The sequence below is a fragment of the Saccostrea echinata genome, unplaced genomic scaffold (genome assembly GCF_033153115.1).
Source record: "Saccostrea echinata isolate AGI-Se365-2 ecotype Australia unplaced genomic scaffold, CSIRO_AGI_Sech_v1 ptg000044l, whole genome shotgun sequence".
Classification (NCBI taxonomy): Eukaryota; Metazoa; Mollusca; class Bivalvia; order Ostreida; family Ostreidae; genus Saccostrea; species Saccostrea echinata.
Window position 1 is genome coordinate 3,469,928 of NW_026889793.1, and position 8,319 is coordinate 3,478,246.

General features: G+C 33.4%; 1 long non-coding RNA gene across 1 annotated transcript; it reads left to right on the forward strand.

Annotated features, from left to right (window-relative positions):
- The first annotated feature begins 2,610 nt into the window (after nucleotides 1–2,610).
- On the forward strand, nucleotides 2,611–6,924 carry LOC133201529 (uncharacterized). Its single transcript, XR_009723104.1, has 4 exons — nucleotides 2,611–2,656; nucleotides 4,357–4,427; nucleotides 6,143–6,307; nucleotides 6,764–6,924. It is a non-coding gene; the product is annotated as an uncharacterized LOC133201529 (long non-coding RNA).
- Nucleotides 6,925–8,319: the final 1,395 nt, after the last annotated feature.

Below are 8,319 nucleotides of genomic sequence, written 5' to 3' on the forward strand. Positions count from 1 at the left end.
ATATCTCACAAACAAAAAAGAATTTCTGACTAGATGTTGAACAAAAAGTGTTCAAAATCATGAGAGCTTTAAAGTGATATGAAGAAAAAGGGGCTAGACCCTCAAAATAGGGGCTGAGAAGGGCCCAAAGTCTTTGAACAATAACTCTTTAACGATCAATATTTTGTAGTGCATTACTGAAGCAAAAATGTTTATCTCAAAAATTTACAACTATATATTATGTTATTCACATCATATGTTACATAATTAGGGGTCATAAAGGGCCAGAATGCTAAATCTTTGACGCTCTATATTTCAAAAGTGGGAAATATTTTGATAAACAATATTGAACAAAAGATGTTTAAAATAATATTCTAAACAATAGGCACTCTTTTATTTTTTGCTAAACATCCCGATTAAGGATTGAAGAGCCGACCCCTAAATACTTCTTTTGCAAATATCTCACAAATGAAAAAGAATTTCTGACTAGTTGTTGAACAAAAAACGTTCAAAATCATGAGAGCTTTAAAGTAGTATGAAGAAAAAGGGGCTGGCCCCTCAAAATAGGGGCCGAGAGGGGCCGAAAGTCTTTGAACAATTACTCTTTAACGATCAATATTTTGTAATGCATTACTGAAGCCAAAATGTTTATCTTAGCAATTTAAAACTATATATTATGATATTCACATCATATGTTACATAATTAGGGGCCAAAAGGGGCCAGAATGCTAAATCTTTGACGCTTTATATCTCAAAAGTGGGAAATATTTTGATAAGCAATATTGAACAAAAGATGTTCAAAATAATGTTCTAAACAATATGCGACCTTTTGATTTTTCCTAAAAGTACCCATTAAGGAGTTGAAGGGCCGGCCCCTAAATATATCCTTCGCATATATTTTGGAAACAAAAAAGAATTTTTGAATAGTTGTTCAACAAAAAGTGTTCAAAATCATGAGAGCTTTAAGGTGATATCAAGGAAAAGAGTCTGACCCCTTAAATTAGGGGTAGGGGCCGAGAGGGGCCGAAAGTATACAATCAATAACTCTTTAATGATCACAGGATGAAAAGCCAGGTTTCCCAAATTTGGAAACCCGATGGAAACATAAGGGAATCGTGACATCAGTAGTTTCCATATAGTTTCCATTTTATGGAAACCACATAGTGGTTTCCACGTAGATTTCCGATATGGAAACAATCAACCTGTGGTTTCCCGTAAGTTTCCCAATATGGGAAACCGTGGAAACATGCAGTAGTGGTTATATTCCCGATATGGAAGCAATCAACCTGTAGTTTCCTGCATGTTTTCCAGATATGGAAAACACGTATGCTGTGGTTTACACCTATTTTCCCGATAATAGACATTTTGGAAACGTGTATCAAAAGAATAATAAAAAAAACCTGTTTGTGTAATTCTGTGTAATAAAATTGAACATTCTGTGACAAATAAAATTTTTTTTTTTAACATTTTAGTCTCGGTAAAACTCATAAAGACACGTGAATTGGAATTAGTAGTAAGAGAAGATTTAATACAACTTTTAATTTTAGAAAAATCAGTGTAAACTATTCAGATAAAATTCAATCATTGCGCTAACCCTTGTAATCGCGGGCACCTGTTCTCACGTGCCACAGGTGGAGACACGTGTCGCGAAGACACCTGCGACTGTGTATTTTTTTGTATATTCTATGTGATTTGAGAGGGTTTTCTTCCTAAGGGGAACAATGGGCTGTGGTCAAGCATGTACATACACATAGTCTCCACAAACTCAGTTTAAGTTTAGGTGATGATTTGATTAAAAAAAATAATAATTTAAATTGTCAATACACCCCCTTTCTTTGATTAGTGAAGAACTTCACTAAGGATATGAACTCATAATCATCGTAATAGGGAAATTATATTATATATAAAAACTTTTATTACCCTCAAACATAATTAACGTAAACAGGTTCCGTTTCCCATAATGCATCGCTCTGCAGAGGCTTTAATTTCATTGGTCAATTTTCACGAGGCGCCATATTTTTGGAGTTGAGCAAGACGGAGATGGACTCGGGTGTAAGGTGCAAATGTGAAAAGTTAACGATGTTTTCGCCACCCAGTGTCTTTAAAACTAAGAAAAATGCAATGATCAACAACCAAGGACTAGTGTACGTATATTTTTATATGCTTTTTACGGTAAATAATACTAATATTGGGCAGAACAAATCTTTCCCATCGAAGACCACATTCGTTTTGACGCCATTTTGAAAAGTTTGATATCAAAGTTTTGAATATGTTAGTTTACACATTGAAAAAACGGAAAGAGAAACTTGAATTATACAATATTTAGTGTTTTACGTTCAATCATTGATGTATAGACCAGTAGACTTTGTATAGTTAGGCCCTATGGCACCACATTTGTCTTTTTCCATGCTGTATGTTGTATGTTAACGTTTCGCCTTTGTAGATTTTTTTTTAATGAAAATGAATGCTTAATTACTATAATAGTTCTCTCTCTCTATAAATAAATGAAAAGTGTATGAAATTTTTTTTCGTTGTTAAATCGGATAATAATGTTTGTACCGAATATGGTTTCTTTGTTAATACAGACAAACTTATATCCGGTTTGAATACATGTGTTCTCGGAATGCAACTTGTTGTACTATTGGACTTCTGGAACTTTTTATGATGTAACGACAAGGTAAAAATGAATTATTTCTCCTACTAAATTACGATTAAGTCATCAATATTTAAACAAAAAGTGTCCGCAATCTCAACTTATCAGATAATTCACGAAGGACATCATCATCGATGGAAATTTAAACAGTTAAAAGAGAGAGTTCTGACTATTGTAAGCCGCCTTTATTTGGCAGATAAAATTAGAAATTATGAAGAATCATAAGAACAATTTAAATAGATTGTCTGTAACTAGAGTACATATACATCTTACAAAGTCATAGCACAACCCTTATTCATATGCATAATGATGATATGTATAGGGAAAATGTATTGGTTTTAAAAGTACTGTCTATAATAATATAACAACTGTTTAACAATCAAGTGATAGATTTTAAATTGAAATAGTTTACTGTTCAAAAGACAAATTTCTCATGTGTGACCTGCTGAGAGATTTACTGAAAATGTTAAAAATAATAAGTCTACAAGATGTACAAATATTGATCATTTTTGATAGTATTTCAAGTAATGCAAATGAATCATCTGAGTAACAATCATCAGTTATTGATGGTGGTCACAACATCATAGAAGTCTAATTGTAAAAATAAGTGAATCCTCATTTGTTTGAAATTTTTGTTCTCCACAAGGGGTTTTACCATGGTGGCCCGCCATGGTTAAATTTATGTGCGCCATGGTTAAACAAGCTGCGCCATGGTTAAAATGAACGACCGCCATGATTAAATTTTTCTTGCATTCAGTATTGACACTTTATTTTTAATGAACTGAGTAGTTAATTGTGTTTATACTACGACTGGCATGCACCTCGAGAGAAAGCGGACTGTGCTAAACAAACACAGTCGTTGATCGGCAATGTACCTGTATACCGTGAAGTGTGACAATTGAGAGTCAATCAGCTGATTATCAATATCTTTAGAGTTAATTTTCCTGTACACATGTAATTTCCTATCCCCTTGTATTTAATTTTCAAATTCCTCTTGCTCCGTTTTTTAAATATTAATTTGTTATCTTCCTGACAAAATGCACATGAACTCCAATCACCAAGTATAGGTTATAGAGTTACCTCCCGTTTTATGAAACGTTGCGTGGCGCTATTTTTAGCACTGGAGCACATGGAGAAGTAAACAATGAAGGAAAATCAGCGAAAAATGCAGTGTAGAAAAAAAGGGGGGGGGGGGGGGGAGTTTAGAAAGGACATAACAGAGAAAGCACTTTTACAGTTATCTCAAATTTTTGCCCCTGGTTATAATTAAAACTTTTGATACTTATACCATCAATAAGTTTTTGAAGACCATGCAATTGAAAAACTCAGGCAATGTTTATATGTCTGTGCTTGTTCGTTAGTGTCTCTGTAACACCCCACCCCCACCCCAAATATAAGATCTACTCCTTCATCATCTTCACTGTAAAAAGGAAGAAAAGGAATATATCAATAAAAATTTTCTTCTTAAGAACAGCAATGCTAATATGTATCATATTAATTCAAAAGCATCCTTCGAAAGTGTAGAATTCATCCCCCCCCCCCCCCCCTTCCCTCTGAACCACTTTTATATATAAACTTTTAAATACTGAACTGATTTATGCTTTTTCCTACCCAAAGTGCTCAGGTGAGCAATGTGGCCCCTAGAACTCTTGTTTATTGTTGGTCTTATAAGTGAAATCAGAATGCAATACAGTGTAGTAATTGTACATAATATATTCTTTCAGAGAGAAGAAAATTGACATTAAAGGAGAACCAGTAACTAAAGATGTATGATGAATCAAGATGTGATCATGTGGTAAGTGGTAATTAATTCAATCATAAATAGGCATGTATGACAATTGCATTAAAAGAAAAGAACTTGATTCCAATTTTAATTGGTATGTTGAACTACCAGCTGCAAACTACAACAGGTTAGGCATAATAAAAAAAAAATGTTTGTTTACGCCCCCCCCCCCCCCCCCCCCAATATCTAATAGCCAACCCAAATTTTTTTTCATTGTAAAAATCCATAAGTCACTCAATCGTCAGTTTAACTTTTACATGCATCTTAATCGGTCAAGCGTTTGAATCGAAAGTACTAGAAATAGTTAGTGCAACATGGAGTTAAAGAAGGAATACAAGAAAGTTTTTTTCATTGTGTGGTAGCTGTAAGGAAGTTGGCAAGAAAGATATTGTCTATCGCCTATATGGCAAGCCCAAACAGAAGTAAAGCTGTTTTGTATTTCAACCAATTGATGTGAATTTGTGTATAAAAAAATTCAATTAAATAAAAAAAAAATCCTACCTACCAACCCTTTTTTATTTCAGCATGTAACAGTAAACAAACTTATTTTTTGGTTTGGCCTTATGATATTGTATGGCTTGGAGTCTTTTTCACTTCTCTATAAAATTTTCTGTCTGGATGATATCTAGCATAATATACACCATGCAGTGAGGATTTTAGTTCACCCGAGCTAAAAACTCGAGTGAACTTTTCTGATCACCTTTTGTTTTGTCTTTTATCCATCAAACTGTCGATCCATCAGTGAGCTTTTCACATTTTCAACCTCTCCTCAAGAACCATTAATTTTAACCAAGGTTGACACAAAGTAAGGATATTTTAAATTGTACAGAGGAAGCCCCCTCCCCCCCCCCCCCCCTTTCACCCCAAGAGGAAATGATCAACTCTTTCAGATATTATTGATATGATCATTGTTGAGCAACTTATAATTTTGTATCCTGTAGACTTTATTTTAAGAATAATGAATATTTGTTTAAGAGTCCTTTTGTCAAGGTTCAAAGTTCAATTAAAATTATTTTGTGGTACATGTATTTGAGGATTCGAGATATCAGGAGTAAAATATTTAAAGAATACTTCCAAATTACTTCAACATATCTATGGTATTAGAGATGCCAAAGTTCAGCTATATGGCTATGCTAAAGTAGTAAATATTATAACTTACTAAAACTTTCTAACATTGAAATATGTTAAATGAAACAAGACAAAAATGAAAAATAAGAATTTACTGGTTTCTGGCTGGTCAGTATTTTGATGACTGTAATTTCTAAAATATTCAATGAAACACTTTGAAGCTTTAACTGTAGGTATATGTTAACTTAATATACTATAAGGTAATATTTATAAATGAGAAGTTTTGAACAAACATTACAACATGCATGTATGTAAATTTGGGTTAAAAATTGGTTACCGGTAATGGCTATCACCTTAATTTTTAAATGACATAAAACAAGATTTAGAATGTAGGTAAATAATACTAGTATGTGTCTGTACATATGATATAGCATATAGAACTTGTATTGAATGTTGATTAGCTAAATCTTGAATGGCTGATATGTTGGTCTTTTTTGATGAAATTTAGATTATTTGTATGTAAACTGAGTGTACATGCAACATGAAATTATTCATAAGGTATTAAACATGATTAAAACATGTGTATGCAATGCAACATATGATGAATTCATATTGACTTGTATGGATATAGCTTAACATGTATGTGCATTGTTTTTTAGGGTCCTGTTCTGCAGATGCCATGAGATGATCTGTCTGTCCATCTGATATCACTTGTCCTGAGTATATTTTTTCTCCTCTTAGCCCAATCTCACTCAAATTTAACTCATAGAGTGCCTGTGGATGGAGGGTAAAAAGTGACCTTGGACCAATTATCAAGGTCAAAGGTCAGTATCAAAACACACTATATATCTTTATTTAAAGTCCTTGTCCAGAGCATAATTTTTCTCCCTTGGTATGATCTGGCTTGTGTGCCATGGGATGAAGGGTTTTTAGTGATCTTTAACAAAATTTCTAGGTCAAATGTCAATATGAAAAAAAAAAGATTTGTAATATCCTTGTCCAGAGCACATTTCTCCAATTCACTCAACTAAAAGCAGTGTTCTACATGTACGAGATGGTCACATTCTCAATCATACCTGCTTTAATATTCTGGCTTAAAACCTTAATATGTAATGTTCATTATTCGGATTTCATGTCATTAAATTTAAAGACTGAAACTAATTATAATCCCTGATATTGGTACATTAAAGAACATTGAGTGATCTTGTAAGATTTCTAAATAATATTCAAGCATACGATTCTTACATCAAATAATAATTTTATATGAAAATATATTGCAGATCGCAGATGATGTGAAGAAAATACAAAGGAAGCTGATGTTGAAAGAAGTATAGAGTATTTAATGAAGTTTTTATGAATGGACTTAGATGTGAAAGACTACTTCATTGTGTACCAAGATATATGATTTTATTTATTTTGATATCATTTTCAAATAATGTTTTTGCACACCAAATGAATAATTAAACATATGATTTGATAATGCTTTTTCCTTTTTATACATTTTCTTGATAGATTTTGAAATGAAAACACAGTTTACCAAGGAAATTAATAATATTTATTTTGATTTAAACCTGCTGTTCTCTTTTCACATTCTAGACAAGAAAGATTTACCATGGAAAATACAGGGATCCTTGAGCTTCCAGTTGCTTGTCAATCATTTTTCGAAATTGAAATCCTCAACCTACCCTGTAGTTTCCATGGTATGGAAACTATTACACCACAATTACACATTGCTTCCCGTCTCAGAAAAATAAGGGAATCTTGAAGTTTCCCAGTAATTTCCTTTTATGAGACACCAGATAATTCCACCAAGTTTCCATCACACGGAAACCACTACGCTCCAATTCCATATAGTTTCCTGAGTCATGGAAACTTGAGGAATCACGAGGTTTCCTCTAGTTTCCGTTCATGGGAAATCTGAGGATTCCATCGAGTTTCCATTCCATGGAAACCACTACGCTCCGATTCCACATAGTTTCCTAATTATGGAAACCAGTGGAATCTTCAGGTTTCCCATTATGGGAAACTACATGGAGGCTCGGGAAACTTCAGGTTTCCTGAGGTTTCCGTGGTTTGGGATACCTTATGGAATCAGAGCGTAGTAGTTTCCGTGGTACGGAAACTTGACGGAATAACCTGGCATCCGCTGCGGAAACCACTAGGAAACATGATGTAAACGTGAGGTTTCCGTGTGGTTTCCGTATAGTTTCCCATGATGGGAAACTGCTTATTTCACCCAGTGGATCAATATTTTGTAAAATTTTTCTGAAGCGAAATAGTTCATCTTCACACACTTTATCTAAATAACATGATGTTGATATCATATATTATGCAGTAAGAGGTCCTTAGGGGGCCAGATTGCATAATCTTTGGTGCAATATATCTCGGAAAGGAAGAATATTTTGATAAACAGTATTGAAGAAAAGACGTTCAAAATAATATTCTAAACAATATGCAACCTTTCATTTTTTGCTAGACGTCCCCATTTAGGACTTAGAGGACCGCCTTTAATATTTCTTTTGCATATATCCCGAAAATAAAAAAGAATTTCTGAATAGTTGTTGAACAAAAAGTGTTCAAAATCATAAGAGCTTTAAGATGATATCAAGAAAAAGGGGCTGACCTCTCGCTATAGGGGCCAAGAAGGGCCGAAAGTCTTTAATTTATTACCCTTTAATGATCAAATTTTTTTAAAAACATTATGAAAGCAAAATTGTTCGTCTTAACACTTTATTTATATCATTATATTTGAACGAAAATCTTAGTCAAATTATTATCTTATCTTATCAAAAATCGGACGGAAGACCCACTCGTTGCTCGCAACGAGATCTTTTCT